Source organism: Quercus robur, chromosome 1 (genome assembly GCF_932294415.1).
Source record: "Quercus robur chromosome 1, dhQueRobu3.1, whole genome shotgun sequence".
Classification (NCBI taxonomy): domain Eukaryota; kingdom Viridiplantae; phylum Streptophyta; class Magnoliopsida; order Fagales; family Fagaceae; genus Quercus; species Quercus robur.
In genome coordinates, this window is record NC_065534.1 from 13,507,075 (window position 1) to 13,526,390 (window position 19,316).

Sequence of the window (19,316 nt, forward strand, 5' to 3'; positions counted from 1 at the left end):
AAGAAAGGCAAAACTGGAGCACTTGCCTTGAAGCTGGAGCCTATGATAGGGTAGAATGGGATTTCTTAAAAAGGATAATGATCAAGATGGGATTTCTAGAAGTTTGGGCGGATAGGGTTATGAGTTGTGTCTCATCTACTTCATTTTTAGCTTTGATTAATGGAAAGCCTTATGGCTTGATTCATCCATCTAAAGGAATCCAGTAGAGTGATCCTCTATCACCTTACCTGTTTCTTTTATGTGCAGAAGGTTTCACATCTCTCTTGCAGAAGGCTGAATTAGATGGGACAATCCATGGTGTCTCTATTTGCAGGCGAGCGCCTAGTATTTCTCACCTGTTGTTTGCAGATGACTCCTTACTATTTTGCCAAGCCAAAGATAGGGAGACAAAGGCACTTATGGAGATTTTGAAATTGTATGCAAATGCGTCGGGCCAATGCATAAACATGGATAAATCGTTTGTCTATTTCAACTGTAATACATCACTGCAACAGAGAGATGTAATCAAAGCTTTATTGGGGGTGAGTGAAGTGGATAGATTTGAATCATATCTTGGTCTCCCTACTCTAGTGGGCCGGAAGAAATACCATACTTTCTCTTTTATTAAAGATAGAGTGTGGAAAAAGCTTCAAGGATGGAAAGGGAAAATGCTTTCAAGAGCAGGTAAGGAGATACTTATTAAAGCTGTGGCTCAATCAATCCCAACTTATACGATGAGTGTGTTTTAATTGCCGGTCAAATTATGTGAAGAACTCCAAGCCCTTTGTGCTCGATTTTGGTGGGGGCAAGTTGGAAATGAGAGGAAAATCCATTGGTTGAGTTGGGAAAAATTAACTAGACCAAAGGTGGATGGGGGAATGGGGTTCAAGGATTTATAGCAATTCAATTTGGCCATGCTTGCCAAACAAGGGTGGAGATTAGTTCAAGATCAAGAGTCTTTACTTAGTTGTTGTTTTAAAGCACGCTATTTTCCTAGATGCAGTTTTTTGGAGGCCACTGATTCTCCCAATTGTTTGTTCACTTGGAAGAGCATTTTAGCAGCCAAGCCATTGATTCAGAGGGGGTCTTATTGGAGGGTGGGTAATGGAACTTCAATCCGGGCTCTAACGGATGCATGGATTCCCAACTACCTTACCAATAAAGTGTTACATCCAGCCCATGATGTTGAAGAAGATTGTATGGTTGCTGACCTCATAGACCCGGATACTGGGTGGTGGGACAGAGAGTTTGTCATGCAACATTTCAACCGGGAAGATGGGAAAGCTATATTGCGTGCGCCGCTAAGCAGAAGAGTTATAAATGATGCTCTGTTTTGGACCTTCACCAAGTCAAGGGATTACACGGTGAGGTCTAGGTATCATGTAGCTCGGCAAGTGCAGAAGGAAGCGAATTGGGCAGAGTGTTCCAACGAAGCGGTGGGAGGTGCTGTTTGGAAGGTTTTGTGGAAGCTGAAAGTGCCAAACAAAATCAAAGTATTTGGCTGGCGTGCTTGTCGTAATATACTGCCCACCCGGGTAAATTTGGTGCACAAAAAGATAATACAGGATAATAGGTGTGAGTTGTGCAAATTTGAAGTTGAAACGGGTATACATGCTCTCTGGAACTGTGGTGTGGCGCGGGATGTTTAGGCAGGGTGTTCGGCTAGGCTGTAGAAATGTACTGGAGATCAAGGTGATATACTTCAGCTTATGGAATTACTGATTGATCGTTTATCTACTGAAGAACTGGAGCTTTTCCTAGTCCAAGCGTGGATCATTTGGAACCAATGAAATGGTATAATGCATGAGAAGCAGATACAGCCACCTGAGATGTTAATCAAGCGTGTGCAAGATTTTCTGGCGGAGTTTCGGCAAGCCAACGTCTAGCTCTCCACATCACCTCACATACCGTGGCCGTCGAGATGGAGACCACCACCTGTGGAACACTTCAAGATGAACTTTGATGCGTCTATTTTCCAGGATGGTGAAAATTCCAAGGTCGGAGCCATTATCTAAAATGATAGAGGAGAAGTTATGGTGGCTTTATCGGCAAAGGGTCCACCGATGATGAGCAGTGAAGAGGCGGAGATTTATGCTTGTCGTAGAGCAGTGGAATTTGCAGTGGAGTGTGGTTTTTCAGAGTTGGTACTTGAAGGTGATAACCAAGCTCTCATGGATGCATTGAGCACGAGGAAGGGGCTATCGTCTTGGCTGGGACATATTCTCCAGGATGCATTGTCTTTGCTTGATGGACTTAGGTGGGTGCAGGTTTCTTTTGTTAAGAGAAGTGCAAATAATGTTGCCCATGTATTAGCTAGATATGCCAAGGACTTAGTGGAGGATATTGTATGGATTGAGGATTCACCCCCCCCCCCTTGTGGTGGAGGCTCTGTACTATGATACTATCTCTGTTGAATGAATTATGAGGATGTTATCCTCTTCAAAAAAAAAAAAAAAATGCATACTCAAGAAAATTTTCAACCCCATTAATATATCTAGTAGAATGATGCATCCAAAATTTATCAACTGACATTTTATCTACTCCCTATAAAGCATCATATTATATAACTAACAACAATAATGGTTGCTAACATGTATAATTATGCACTCTTAAAAATAACTAGCACAGTTAACGTTGGGTCTTGTAAAATAGAAATATCAAGGATTCGCATATCTGGCCACAAAATAGAAATATCAACACAACCTAAAGCAAATCTCAAGCCAAACAATTGAGATTGGAAAAATATGTTGCCAACATCGTCATCCTAATTAACTTTTTCAAGTAATCTATAGATTTTCAGCTCACTACAAGCCTTTCACATTTAAAACTCACATCAGAGAACTCTACAAAATTTCTACATTTAACATTCCTTATAGTTTTTCGAAAATTACCACAATATATATATTTTCAATAAGATACAAAAGTTTGTATTTGCTTGTATACGAGATGAAAAAAATAAATAAATAAAACTAATTATAAAAACATATATAAATAAATAGCTTTAATCAATATCAGTATAGATATATATACATATATATATATATATGATTAATTATTTTATGGGTTTATTCTAAAATACAATAAATAAAATAAATAAATAAAAAGCACCCATTTGTCATTTGGTTCAAAATTAAATTTATACAATGGAAAAATTATTCATAGCCTCCAAAATCCAAATTTCTAGAATTGGAAGTGATAGTTGAAGAAGACAACAAAAAAGAACAAATACACATGGTGTACATTTACAAAAATCAAGCATGTCGTATAAGAGAAAATGACTGGAACTCACATTGCAGTGTGTACCAAGGCGGGACCTGAGATAGGGAATTAACTTCTTCAATTCCTTAACCATCCTACCGTTTGCACCTAATACTATTGCGGCAACACCAAAGTAAGGGAGAGAATATTTTTCTTATCTTAAAAAATTGTAAAAAGTGAACCAAAAAAGTAGAATATGGATGTGTGTGAGAGAGATACCTCATCAACAAGCAGTAAGTGTAAGATATTTTAGGGTTGAACAAAGAGTGATAACTGGAAAAAAAAATGTATATATATATATATACTCACTCTAGCTAGCCAAAATGATCCAAACCTCACACAAGAATATTAAATCAAAATGCAGAACTCCAAGCCATAATTCAACTAAAACTAACCAAATACTCATAAGTTGATCATGATAATGGAATTGTACCTAAATACTGCCCATGAATTTAGCTACATGAAAGCATGTCTCTAGTAAAAAAAGAACTTTATTTTTTCTGTGCAAGAAGTAGTGCTACAAGTTTGCTTACACTTTGGAAACAAACAAGAGAGTCCCAAAAATCAACCAATATCTAATAAGCTATGATAAATCCTAAAGCCCCCATATCTACTAACTGCTAAGGAGTATAACCAAATCATAAGTAGAGCTAACCTTATAGCACTTTGACACCTGTCTCACCATTGTTTCAAATGTAGCTAATTTGATCAAATTCAACAAACTAAAAATTCAACCTTTAGCCAACTAAAAACACGTTTTGAAGAAATAACAGTAACACATATCCAATATCTCAAATCAAAAGAAACCCAACATCTTTTTTAATAATTCTTTAAAAATTGATCTTCAACTAGAAGAAACAAAAAGGGTTCATTCTAAATTTCCTTACTTGCCCATTAACGCAGTCCAAGCCACAATCACGATTCAGTCTAAATTTCCTCACAACCAATTATTCAACTAGTATGTACTACAACAAGATAAATCCTAAAGCCTCCGTATCAATCTAAGATATCAGCTAATTGCTAAGGAGTACAATCAGATCATAAGTATAACTAACCCAATGGTACTTCACAGCTCCCTATATGCGGGAGTTTGATCATGAGTTCTCACTAGTCTTTCAAATAGATCTACTTTGATCAAATTCAACAAAACTATTCGGCTCAATTATTACCAATGACATATCAAATTAAAGACATATAAGACAAGCACAAAATAAAAATTCGATCTTTATCCAACTAAAACAAGTTTCAAATCCCATCATTTTGATGAAATAACCAAAATCCAATTCCAATAATTTCATTTAAAACAAAACCCAGACTTTTTTTTACTTTACAATTTCAAAATAATTGATCTTCAACTAAAAGAAACAAAAGGGTTGAATCTAAATTTCCTTACTTGCTGACTACCGCAGTTTAATCCATAGCCACATTGAGGACACTAGTAGAAATTATCGATAGGAAAAGAAGCAGAAGCAATCCCAACAAGATCTCGACGCTGATCCTAGTGAGGCTGGTGATAATGGATTGAAGGTGAATGTTCAAATAGTGTGTAAAACACCTTGAACGTTTAGACCCCCAAATTAGAAATTACCAATTCAAGCTTATTATCAAACAATGTATGTGTGGAATATGAACATAAGCTTAAATCAGAATTGATAAAACAATCTAAACCAAATAAAATCACAACCACAGCAAAAATTAAATGGCAAAGATTAAGGGAAGAGAGATGCAAATACAAAGACAACACAACAATGAGTTATCAAAGAGGAAACCGAAGTCCTCAACATAAAACCTCTCCGCTGCTCTCCAAGCGGTCAATAATCCACTAAAAAATGAAGTTGGGATATATGAATAGCAGAAGACCCTCCAAGCCTAATCTACCTAGTGTACCTAAGCCCTCCAAGCTTCTTGCTCCAATGAGGTTACGCCGAACCTTGGTCTTCTCTAGCTTATCGGATTCTGCTATAGCCCATAGCATTAACCAATATAAATTGGTCCCTTCCTAACTGCTTCCCAAGCACCAAACAGCCTCCTCACAGATATGGGTATGGTGAGAAAAGGTTTTGGCTAATATACCTCTCAAGGATGTAACAATGGAAAGGGTAAGAGTAGAGGAATTTGAAAAATCAAAGGATGAAGATTGTGGATGAGTCAATCTTGTTTTTCTCTATGATTTCTCTCTCAAAATTCTCTCTGGAAGCTCTCTACAATATGTGGGTATAAGGGGTATTTATACTGGTGTGTGTTTGGAATGTGAAAAGTCAATTTTTCCCAAACAGAGTGGTCTAGAGACTTGGCCTCGTGATTGGACTGAGTCACGAGTTCAAGTCGCGAGCTAACTGCCTAGCCAGCCTGGGACTTTTGTCTTGTAGTGCAACAACTGGCGTGACTCTTCAGCTCCTCTGCATGCTTTACACAAGTGCCTCTTTTGGCGACTTGCTAGCCGCGAGCTAGTCGCGAGGCCTTGCTGAGTTGCACACTTTTGAGTTTTTCTTCACACTCTCTCACACCCTACCTTTACATGATTCCCACCTAAATATAGGGTTTCTAAATACTGAATTACAAGCAAATTTAGCACGGAATAAAGCCAGCAAAATGGTTGATTAAATTCAACCTTACAATCTCCCTCTATAGCTATTCTATGACAAAACCCTAAGACAAACTCTAGATTTAACATGTGAGTTGGGAACAGTTGAACAAAACTCACTCACACCTAACTCTAGAATCTGTGTAGCTCTTGAACCATAAGTACAAGTATCTCTTGAAAAACAACAACACAATATGATCATTGTATGCAGAAAACTTGTAATGCATATGGAGCAAGCATAATGCGATCAAGCAAAAATGGAATGAAGCAATAAACATGGCTTGACCAAAAACGAACAATCACTATAAATAGTGACCACAATGCTCATTCACACAAAGAATGAACATCCGAACATGCAAGCTTATAAGCTCAATGCAAAGTATCATTTGCATGTCCAACACTCAACCAATGCAACAACTCAAGGTAATTGCATTAAGGATATAAAATCCAACAAAGGGTACAAGAGTAATGTACTTAAAGAAAATGCAAAACATTAATCAACAAGTACTATGCTACAAAGCATGACTACAAATCACAATATACTGAATATGTCAACTTATATATATATATATACCACAATACTAACAGCTTTAAACAAAGTATTAAAACCATATCCACACAAGCACTTTAATCATATTCAAGAGTTTATAAAAACTGTAAGCAAATAGATATAAACTAGACTAGCAAAACAAAAGTTTGTTAGGCTATCCAAAAGCATGTGTGAGTGTGTGTATCAGCTTCCTCTTCTTGAGCAAATAACTCCCTCTTTCAGTATGCACACTTCCTATTCTTGTTTTGCTCTCCCCATATCATATCACTCCCCTTATCATGAATCATAGAAGCTGTGATGAACTTGGAACGTATATACCTGTAACCTGAAACACTTGCACAAAACACATTAGACCCTCAAGGTAAAGTAAGTAACAAAAAGACAAGTATAATGTAATAAGTAAAAAGCGATCAAGTAAACATGATGTGAAACATGTGAGCAACTTGATCATACACCAAAACAGTCATATAGAAATGACTACAATGATCACATAGCAAAACAAATGATCATCTGAACATGCATTCAATGAAGCAAATAGCATAAGGATGTATGCATGTCCAACATTCAAACACGATGCGATGAGAACAACAAAGCATAGATACTAAACATAACTCAAAGCACCATAAAGCAAATAAGAAAATAAATTATAAAGAAAAGCAAACAAAACAGATTTTTCTTATAAACACAATGTCTTCTCCCCTTTGGTATATGCATCTCCCCTATGGAATATCTCTCCCCCTACAAATGTTCACGAGAAATAGAATTTCTCCCCCTAAGAATGTGCACAAGAGTCATATAGAAATGACAAAAACCCTCTGGTATACTCTCTAGAGTATACTTTCCCCCTTTTTGTCATGAATAGACAAAGGGTTAAGGAGAAATGAGGGCAAGAGATGAAAGAATGAACAATGATAATGATGCATGAGAAGTGCGAGATGAATGAGAAAATGAAGTTCAAACCTAATACAAAACACAATGCTACAAAGTATCAGGTAAACATGACATGTTAGGATGAAGAAATGAGGTATAGACCAATGCATGATAAGGGTAGCAAAAGTGTGTGCAAGAGGTGGCTATGTGCAATGCATGACAAAGCATTGAAAATGCACATGTGAGGCAAGATGTGTTAAATACACAAACATTGAACCAAATATGTTCCTAATGAGGAAACATGAGAAACCCTAAAGTTTGGTACTCATTAGAGTCCAAACAAGTGAAAAAATGCCTAAAAGGCATTTTATCAAACACCTAACGTTCACACTATGAACAACAATGTAAAGCAATGCATGAACAACATGAAATCTACCCTTAATACATATTATTTTTGCCACAAGGGGCCAACATCCAAAGCAAAACACCAAAAGAAACCAATCCCATACAAAAATTTGACAAAAATTAAGTCTCCCCAACCCCTATGATGAAAATCCCAACTAAGAGCACAAAGACTCTCCAAAACATAATCTAAGGATCCAAATCAATGAAAAGAGTTTAAAATTACCATAGAGATGTTAATGGAATGAAAAGGCATTCAAATTGATTGGGTTTTGATGTAAAAATATTAAAAGAGAGGTTTAGGAGAGGATGGGAGAGGTTTAAAACAGGTTTCCCACGAAAAGCCCTTTAAAAAGTTGTTTCTGGGCGTTTCGCAATTAAGCGAGTCGTGAAAATTTTCGCGAGTTGCGAGATGAGTCGCGAAAATTTTCACAAGTCGCGAGTGAGTTGCGAAAGACTTTGACACCTGTTTTTCAACACATAACATGTTTAAACAATGAAAAACAAAGTAAGCACTAAACATGAATACAAAGAGTGATAAAAATCACTTCCAACTATATATAAAATGATCAAAAACATTTTGGATTGATCTATATATAGTTAAGCACACACATATCACATTTAAACAAGTATAATCGAACAAATGAATAAGGCATTCATTGAACATTAGGCATGTGTGTTGTGTGTGTATCAAATGTGAAATAGTCCTTAGTCTAGAGTGAAGCTTCAATGATCAATTCGATCAAGTCATATACAACTAGTACTAAGTCAAGTGGTCTATCTCAATTATAGAAGTATGCATATATGACCTCCCACAAAACATAATAACATTATTTTGAAGCTTTTCATTTGGCTCCATATACACTATATCATTTAATCATTTTGAGATCGATACCTGAAATTTTTAATATTTCAATTTGATGAACAAGCCTTTGGCTTTTTGGGCATCATACATTTTTCATAAAAGTCGCTTTCCCTTTTTTCTAGTCAAATACTAGTATGTGCGATAGTTTTTGTAGCTCATTATCTCTTTTCATTTTGAGATTTACATTGGTTGAGCTCTTTAAGGAAAAAATATAAAAGAGTGGGAAGATATATAGGCACAAGTCTACGCATGTATCAAAACCAACATGACTATTGACTAATCATTCATGACAAGCTTGAAGATCGATTTACAACAATCACACATGGAGGTCAAGATTTTTCCCACAGAGATATAAGTGCATAAAGCATTACAACAAAATGTATTTTTAGTGACGAAAATTAGTGAGAAAATATTTTTCGTCACTAAAAATACAGCTTTAGTGACGAAATATGAATTTCGTCACTAATAATGAAAAAAATTATAACATTTAGCTATGAAAAATAAATTTTGTTGCTATTGTGATTTGAAAAATGGGCACCAGTGGAAGGAAACTTTGGCGTGAGTTTAATTAATCTATAGCGACAAAATATTTCGTTGCTCAAAGTTAAAATTTTTAGTGACGAAATATTTCGTCACTGTAGGTATTGCTGTGGATAGTATTAGTGACGAAAATCCTTTTGTCGTTATAAGGAAGAATTAGCAACAAAAAAAATTCGTCACTAAAAATAATAATAGTTTTGCACATATATGTTTATAGTGACGAAATCACAATTCGTCACTAGAAGTATAATTTAGTGACGAAATATGAATTTCGTCTCTAAAAATCTTAACAAAGCCTGGGTCTTTAGTGACAAAACTTAAATTCGTCGCTAAAAACTTAAAAACCATACCTTTTGCGACGACTAAGTGGACATTGGCGACGAAAAATAATTCGTCGCTAAAGACCACTATAAATACGATGACCTGTTTTATTTCATTTTGATGAACACTACTCTGTTTGACTCCCAAAGAACACTGACACCAAAAGAACCCAACCCACCCCGATCCCAAAAGAAACCAAGCCATTGCTGATGCAAGAACCCAAACCGTCACCGATAAGAACCTAAACTGTCGTTGATATTTGTCACCGATAAGAACCCAAACCGTCGCCGATATCCGTCGGCGATAAGAGCCCACCGTCGCCAATACGAACCCGTTTACAACGGTTTTAAAGTTTTATTTCAGCTCCCACCGTCGCCAATTCGAACCCATTCGTTGCTGATTTGAACCCATTCATTATTGATTCGAACCCATTTGTGACGATTCTCGACGATTCGATCCCATTCGTCGCCGATTTGGACCCATTCGTCGCCGATTCGAACCCATTCGTTGCCGATTCGAACCATTCGCAATGATCCCGTAGTCGTCACCACCGTCCAACGACCCTTCGCCTCCCACCTCCAACGACCCTTCACCTCCCTTCATCGTGGCCTCTGTCCAAAATCGGTAAGTTTTTTTTTTTTTTTTTTTGCCTTCCCTTCTCTCTGTTTTTTTTTTTTTTTTTTTCATTTGGGTTTATGCTTATGGTTTTTTCTTTTTTTGGGAGGCTTTATGAGAACTGGGCTTTTATAATCCTATCCTTGATGATATGGTGGTTCTGAGACCTTTTTATATAATATGATAAATGATGAGCTACCTTTAAATAGTTATCTTTGATCATTGTTTTTGTTATTGTTAATTTCCATGAGCTTGTTATTGTGGATGATATAGATCTAAAATGGTTGTTTGTAAATGTGAGAAATGTACTGTGAACTGAAAGTTGATTTAGTCAAATTGAGACTGATAAAGCAATAGCCAATAAATTGGGTAAACACAATTTTTTACCCAATAAATTTGGATTAAAGCAATATGATGATTCTGTTGGGGTGGTTTTGGAGACTAGTTGGATAAATTGGGAGAAGAAAGGACAGTAAGTGGATAAGTATTGGGACATTTTAGTGACAAGGGCCCTTAGGCTTATGTTTGTCGAGAATGGGTATTTTCCTTTTTGTTGAGAATGGTATAAATCAAATGGAAAGACATGACTCAAATACTCTCATGTTTGTTTTGTTGTGGTGTGGCTCATTGTCATGGCCCTCGTTTGTGTTTTTTGTTTAATTTCGGATTGGAGGTTAATAATGTGTTGGTGTTTGCTCAAGCATGAGGTTTATGCCTTATTTGGTTGCCAAGAAATGTGAGAGAAAGTTAATAAAAGCCCAGTTTTTGTTATAATGTTTTAGTTAGTTCAATACTTGCATCAGCATAGTTTGGTAATTTTATTAAAATTCAGTCTTTTATGTTTTCTCAGCTACTAAGTGAGCATTTAATGATTGATTTTGATGAAAGTTCTTACTTTTTGGCTTTTGTCAATTGAAATGAAGTTCCCAACTTATCAGAATTTTAGGGGAAAAAAAGTTCATATTTGATGAGTGTGACTCTCTGATAGTGTAGAATGTAATTGAGCAACAATTACATAAGGATGATACCAAACTATGGTGGATGATACCAGCGAGCCCTTTCATAAGGATTTCATAAGAGCTATTCATTGTAGTACCAATGTTAATCTCTTTGTATCTGTAGGGGATGTTAAAGATAACTTTCCCCTCATCACTTTTCTGATTGGTGTAAGTACTACCTGTATTACATGTGTAAGCTATGAGTTTGTATAGTAATTTATGAGAGGATCATTTTCAAGACCGAAGTACTTATAAATTTAACTTTTCTTTTGCAGGCTAAATACATATTGTTTGCAATAACTTTGGATTTTTTTTCTAAAAGTTGTAAGCTTAGCTTGAGCAAAGTAAGTATATTTTAGTTGAAAAGCTTATAAAACTCTATACTTGTGATGTTGGAAATTGGATTTGTGGTGGGTTGTTGTGTTGGAGCAAGCGGGTGGCTTGCATGGTGTTATAAGGTGGTTTAAACTTATATTGGGAGTGTTTTTTATTTCTTGCAAATGTGAATTAGTATTGTTGATTAGATGTGACGAATAGTATTTTATTTGATTTCAATACTTGTAAAACTCTATACTTGTGATGTTGGAAATTGGTTTTGTGGTGGTATGTTGTGTTGGAGCAAGCGGGTGGCTTGCATGGTTTTATAAGGTGGACTAAACTAATATTGAGAGTGTTTTTCATTTCTTGCAAATGTGAATGAGTATTGTTGATTAGATGTGATGAATAATATTTTATTTGATTTAAATACTTGTAAGCATTATAGTTGTGATGTTTGTGATTGGTTTTGTGGTGAGTTGTTGTGTTGGAGCAAGCGGGTGGCTTGCATGGTGTTATAAGGTGGTTTAAATACATATTGGGAGTGTTTTTCATTTCTTGCAAATGTGAATGAGTATAGTTGATTAGATGTGATGAATAGTATTTCATTTGATTTCAATACTTGTAAGCATTATAGTTGTGATATTTGTGATTTGTTTTGTGGTGGGTTGTTGTGTTGGAGCAAGCGGGTGGCTTGCATGGTGTTATAAGGTGGTTTAAACTAATATTTGGAGTGTTTGAGTGTGCAATGTATATTTGTTTAAGTATTAATATAGACTTGTGCATTCATGAATGGGTTATGATGATGCTCTTATCTTATGCATTCATGAATGAGTTATAGAGTTGTGCATTCATGCTAGGGACCAAAAGGCGCGAGCTAAGCAAGAAAGGGTCCAAAAGAATATTCTTAACTTTTTGAGGAGCAAGGGTTATGATGATGCTCTTACCTATGAGGGTGGTTCAACTTCAAGTTAAAACACTTTTTAGTTTGTACTTTATTTTAGCAATTGACCCACACTACATGGTGTGATTACTTTTATTGATGTATTATTTGAAACTAATTGTATTATATTATACTTGAAAATCTATATTTGCTTTCTACAACTTATACATTAGGAGTTGTGATTTTAATTTATTGGTGTGACTACTTTTAATGCATTGTTAGAAATGTTTCTTATAACATAGTTAATGTTTTTACTTTACGATTTTAATGTTGTATTGTTTTTATATTTGTGCAGATTTCTTATTGGCGGCTTTTAGGGGATTTAGTTTTGGCATTACTTGAAGACATATGAGGACATCTTCCGTTAGTTCTAATTATATTATGCTACCCTTTTTGTATTGTTATAAAACATCTTGAGTTATTGTATATATTGCAAACAATTATTGTTTGGAATGAGTTTGAATTGAATACTTGTTTTATTTTTTACTTGTGGAATGTATAGATCTTTTTTTATAAATGTGTTATTTAAATGTGAGGTTTTAATAATATAATGACAGGTTACAGGTTAATATCAAAGTCATGAAAAAAATAAAAACAGAAAATAAGTTTTAGTGACGAATTTTTTCGTCACAAATATAGCAACAAAAAATTGTTTTAGTGACAAAATATTTCGTCGCTAAATGTAGCAAAATTTTGTAAGAAATGGTTTTAGTGACGAAAATTTTCGTCGCTATATGTGCCTAGATTTTCTTAAAAATAGTTTTAGTGATGAACTTTTTCGTCACTATATGTACCTGAACATAGTTTTAGTGACAAAATTATTCATCACTAAATATGATTTAATAAACTAAAGTGTTTTTAGTGATGAAATATTTTCATCACTAAATAGTGTTTTTAGCGTGGAAAACATTTAGTGACGAAACGTTTTCGTCGCTAAAAGTTAAAAAAAAAAAAAATCAAATCGGACTTTTAGTGATGAAATTTTTTGTCACCAGGACTTTTAGTGACGAAATGAGTTTCGTCACTAAAAGTCCAATTTCATCACTAAAGATCCTTAGTGACAAAAAACTGGACTTTTAGTGACGAATTTTTTCGTCACTAAAAATACACAAAGCCATTTGTACGGAGGTACAAGGCAAAACTCATATGTGATATGTACTCAAACATATGCGATCAAACTTTTTGAATTTTTCACTTTTTATGTAGTTTTGGATTTTTAATCACACAAAACTAAAACATAAAAGTAAGATCAAAATAGAAACAATGCATAAAAAGAAATGCAAGATGCACACAATGCATGAAGATATGAGATTCAATGCATGAAGGGTCCTACAAAGATCAAAAGAATTAGATCAAGGACCAAACGAGCAAAAGCTCAACTAGGAACCCTTCCTCATCCAGACGGAACAATTGTTTGGAATGAGTGTCTCATGAGAAGTGAGATGAGGGTTGGAAGAATGCGAACCGGAGATGCACATAAACAAGGAGTTAAAAGCATTAAACACTTTTTTTAACAACATGCTATTTTCACTCAAATCCAGTTTACTCTTTTAAGCACAACTTCCATGAAGCTCAAGTTTCTCTTTTCTTTTGATTCTTTTAAGAGCATGAAACTTAGAGCATTGAGGTCTTAAATGACCAAAGGCACCACAATGGTGACAAACAATGTATTTAGGTCCACTAGGCTTTTTGGAAAGGGATCTAACAACATGTTTTTGTTCTCTCTTCAACTTATGACATTAAGGTCTTATATGACCAATCACACCACAATGGTGACAAGTTGGAACAAACTTAGATCCATCCAAAGCCTTAGGTTGAGACCTAAACGGTGGCTTTAACTTAACAGCCTTTCTCTCCACCTTTTGATTTCTTTTATGTGGAGGAATATACACCGATTTGTCCTTTGAGGTAGAACACACAATAGGCACAAGATCGGGTACCACAACATGATTGCAATAAATATTTTCATCCTTTTTAGCAATAGGTTTAGTAATCAAACACTTGGCATGCATCTTAAGAGATTCATTTTCACATTTTAGCTCATCATTAAGTTTGTTAGATAAAACAAGTTTAGCATCCAAGTTCATATTCAAACATTCAAACTCTTTTAGCTTTTCAAAAGAATTTTTAGCAAGTTTCGTATATTTTTCAACCAATTTGTTGGATTCATTGAGCTTAGCAATCAAATCATGCTTTTCACCAAATAACTTGTTCAAATTCTTTTGAAACTTCTTAGCCTTTTTCTTCAAGAGTTTGTCATTTGAAATATCAACAACACCCAATGATTCAAGTAACATGTCATCACAATCATGAGGATAAACACTCATAGAGGCATTTTCACAAACACGTGGCATGCTACAATCATCAACATCCAAAACCTGCATAGAGGCATACAAATCACTATCCATGGAAAATAAACACAAGGGATCAAAAATCACACTTAGGTATTTAAACCGCAACAAGTGTACCCGCTTTGATACCAATTGAATGTTCAAATAGTGTGTAAAACACCTTGAATGTTTAAACCCCCAAATTACAAATTACAAATTCAAGCTTATTATCAAACAATGTATGTGCGGAATATGAACATAAGCTTAAAGCAGAATTGATAAAACAATCTAAACCAACGATGTGTTATCGAAGAGGAAACCAAAGTCCTTGGCGTAAAACCTCTTCGCCACCCTCCAAGTGGTTAATAATCCACTAGAGAATGAAGTTGGGATACATGAATAGTAGAAGACCCTCCAAGCCTAATCTACCCAATGTACCTAAGCCCTTCAAGATTCTTGCTCCAATGAGGTTACGTCGAACCTTTGTCTTCTTTAGCTTACCGGATTCCGCTATAGCCCATAGCATCAACCAATATCAATTGGTCCCTTCCTAATTGCTTTCCAAGCACCAAACAGCCTCTTCACAGATATGAGTATGGTGAGAAAAGGTTTTGGCTAATGTACCTTTCAAGGATGTAACAATGGAGAGGGTCAGAGTAGAGGAATTTGGATAATCAAAGGATGAAGATTATGGATGAGTCAATCTTATTTTTCTCTATGGTTTCTCTCTCAAAATTCTCTAGGGTTTCTCTCTCAAAATTCTCTAGGGTTTCTCTCTCAAAATTCTCTTTGGAAACTCTCTATAATACGTGGGTATAAAGGGTATTTATACTGGTGTGTGTTTGGAATGCGAAAGGTCAGTTTTTCCTAAACAGAGTGGTCTAGCGACTTGACCCCCCGACTGGACTAAATTGCGAGTTCAAGTCGCGAGCTAATTACCTGGCCAGCCTAGGACTTTTTTCTTATAGTGCAACAGCTAACGTGACCCTTCAGCTCCTCTGCATGCTTCACACGTATGTCTCTTTTGGCGACTTGCCAGCCGCGAGCCAGTTGCAAGATCCAATCGCGAGGCCCTGCTGAGTTGCACACTTTTGAGCTTTTCTTCACTCTCTCACACACTACCCTTACATGATTCTCACCTAAATACAGGGTTTCTAAATGTTGAATTACAAGTAAATTTGGCACAGAATAAAGCCAACAAAATGGTTGATTAAATTCAACATTATAGAAGGAGATGCAAAGAATGGGTTGAAGGAGAGGCAGAGAGTAACCTCAATCGCAGGGGAAAGAGAGAAAAAAAATTGATTTTAGGTTGGGTTTACTCAGACTTACCAAAACAGTGGGCGGGCTGAATCTAAAACAGTGGGTGGGCTGAATTGTTTTAAGGGTAAAGTAGTATTTTTGTTATTTGGTGAGGTGTCAATGATTTAAGCCATTAGATTAAATCTATGCTTGAGAATTTAGGTATTGCACAAGATATGAATCCTAAAAAAGGACCACAAGATATCAAAATCTTCTGAACGTTACTGACACTATAGTTCCAAGGTTTAACCATGCTTGCGTTAAACAGAATAATACCTTGGGTTTGGGACTTTGGGGTTAGTTATTGATAAGGTGAAGTTTGATCCAAGTCTAAATAAATAATAATAATATTAATAATATTATGAAAAACTCTAGCAACACAACATTTTTATAGCTTCTTGTCATAATTGGGACATGGTAGAAAGTGACTAGTGAAAAAAAAAAAAAAAAAAAAAAAAGATAAATCCAATGTGTAAGTAATGGTTATCTATTCACAGTTTGCCAATCGGATGTAATTTACCATTTTTTCTATGCATTATTTTAAACTACAAAAACTTGAATTTAAACAATTGATTGATAACATGACTATTAATCTTTAATCCCCTTAAAATTTTGTAAGCATGAAGAATATATGTAGATAATGTAATCTAACGGTAGATTAGTCAAAATTCACATCGAATTAAGAAATATAGGGCTGGGTTCAAGTTACAACTAATGTAACTCTAAAAAATGTTACACCACCCAAATAACTTATTATTGAATACATATTTTGAAAATCCAACCGTTGGATCACATATTCTATATGTTCTTAACATGCATGCCAATCGGATGTAATTTACCATTTGCTCATTAAACTCATCTTTTACGCAATATTTTAAACTATAAAAACTTGAATTTAGATAATTGATTAATGAAGTGGCTATTAATCTTTGATTACCTTGAAATTTTGTAAGTATAAAACATATATGAAGATAATGTAATCTAATGGTAGATTTTTCAAAATTCACATCGAATTAAGAAATATAGGGTTGGGTTCAAGTTACACCTAATGTAACTCTAAAAAATGTTACACCACCCAATAACTTAGTATTGAATTCATATTTTGAAAATCCAACCATCTGATTACATGTTCTAAATGGTCTTAACATGCATACCAATTTTCATGCCAATCAAATGTAATTTACCATATGATCTATAAACCCATATTTTATGCATTATTTTAAACTACTAAAACTTGAATCGAGACAATTGATTGATGACATGGCTATTAATCTTTGATCACCTTGAAATTTTGTAAGAATGAAAAATATATGAAGATAATGTAATCTAACGATAGATTTGTCAAAATTCACATTGAATTAAGAAATATAGGGTTGGGTATGAGTTACATCTGGCGTAATTCTAAAAAAATGTTATACCACCCAATAACTTATTATTGAATTCATATTTTGAAAATCTAACCGTTGGATTACATGTTCTATATAGTCTTAACATACATGCCAAATTTCATGCCAATTGGATGTAATTTACCATTTGATCTGTAAACGCATATTTTATGTATTATTTTAAACTACAAAAACTTGAATCTAGACAATTGATTGATGACATAACTATTAATCTTTGATCACCTTGAAATTTTGTAAGCATGAACAATATATGGAGATAATGTAATCTAACAATAGATTTGTCAAAATTCACATCAAATTAAGAAATATAGGGTTGGGTAGGAGTTACACTGGATGTAACTCTAAAAAATGTTGCACCACCAAATAACTTATTATTGAATTCATATTTTGAAAATCCAACCATTAGATTACATGTTTTATATGTTCTAAACATGCATGTCAATTTTCATGCCAATTAGATGTAATTTACCATTTGATTTATAAACTCATCTTTTATGCATTACTTTAAATTGCTAAAATTTAAATCTAGACAATTGATTGATGACATGGCTATTAATCTTTGATCACCTTGAAATTTTGTAAGCATGAAAAATATATGAAGATAATGTAATCTAATGGTAGATTTGTCAAAATTCACATCGAATTAAGAAATATAGGGTTAGATTCGAGTTACACCTGACGTAACTCTAAAATATGTTACACTACCCAATAACCTACTACTAAATTCATATTTTGAAAATCCAAGTCTTAACATGCATACCAATTTTCATGCCAATAAAATGCAATTTACCATTTGATCTATGAACTCATATTTTATGCATTACTTTAAACCGCTAAAACTTGAATCTAGACAATTGATTGATGACATGGCTATTAATCTTTGATTACCTTGAAATTTTGTAAGCATGAAAAATATATGAAGATAATGTAATCTAATGGTAGAATTGTGAAAATTCACATCGAATTAAGAAATATAGGGTTGGATTCAAGTTACACCTGACGTAACTCTAAAAAATGTTACACGACAGAATCACTTACTACTAAATTCATATTTTGAAAATCCAACCGTTGGATTACATGTTCTATATGGTTTTAACATGCACCAAATTTCATGCCAATCGGATCTAATTTACCATTTGATCTATAAACGCATATTTTATGTATTATTTTAAACTACAAAAATTTGAATCTAGACAATTGATTAATTACATGGCTATTAATCTTTGATCACCTTGAAATTTTGTAAGCATGAACAATATATGTTGATAATGTAATCTAACAACAGATTTGTCAAAATTCACATCAAATTAAGAAATATAGGGTTGGATACGAGTTACATTTGATGTAATTTTAAAAAAAATGTTACACCACCCAATAACTTATTATTGAATTCATATTTTGAAAATCCAATCGTCGGATTACATGTTCTATATGGTCTTAACATGCATGCCAATTTTCATGCCAATCGGATGTAATTTACAATTTTATCTATAAACTCATCTTTTATGCATTATTTTAAACTACAAAAACTTGAATTTAAACAATTGATTGATGACATGGTAATTAATATTTGACCACATTGAAATTTTATAAGTATGAAAAATATATGAAGATAATGTAATCTAATGGTAGATTTGTCAAAATTCACATTGGATTAAGAAATATAGTGTTGGGTTCAAGTTACACGTGTTGTAATTCTAAAAAATGTTACATCACCCAATAACTTTTTGTTGAATTCGTACTTTGAAAATCCAACCATTGGATTGAATGTTCTATATATTCTTAACATATATGTCAATTTTCACGCCAATCGGATGTAATTTACCATTTGATCTATGAACTCATTTTTTATGCATTATTTTATTGGAAAGAAATTTTTATTCACTTTTGAGAGAGAGAGAGAGAGAGAGAGAGAGAGTACAAAAGGCTGAAATTCTTGAATTTTAGGCTACCATTTTGAAGTTGAAAGTGCTATCATTTTTTTATGGGTACAATTGTTTAGAAAATAAGGATAGACCTTTCTTATATAGGATGTATA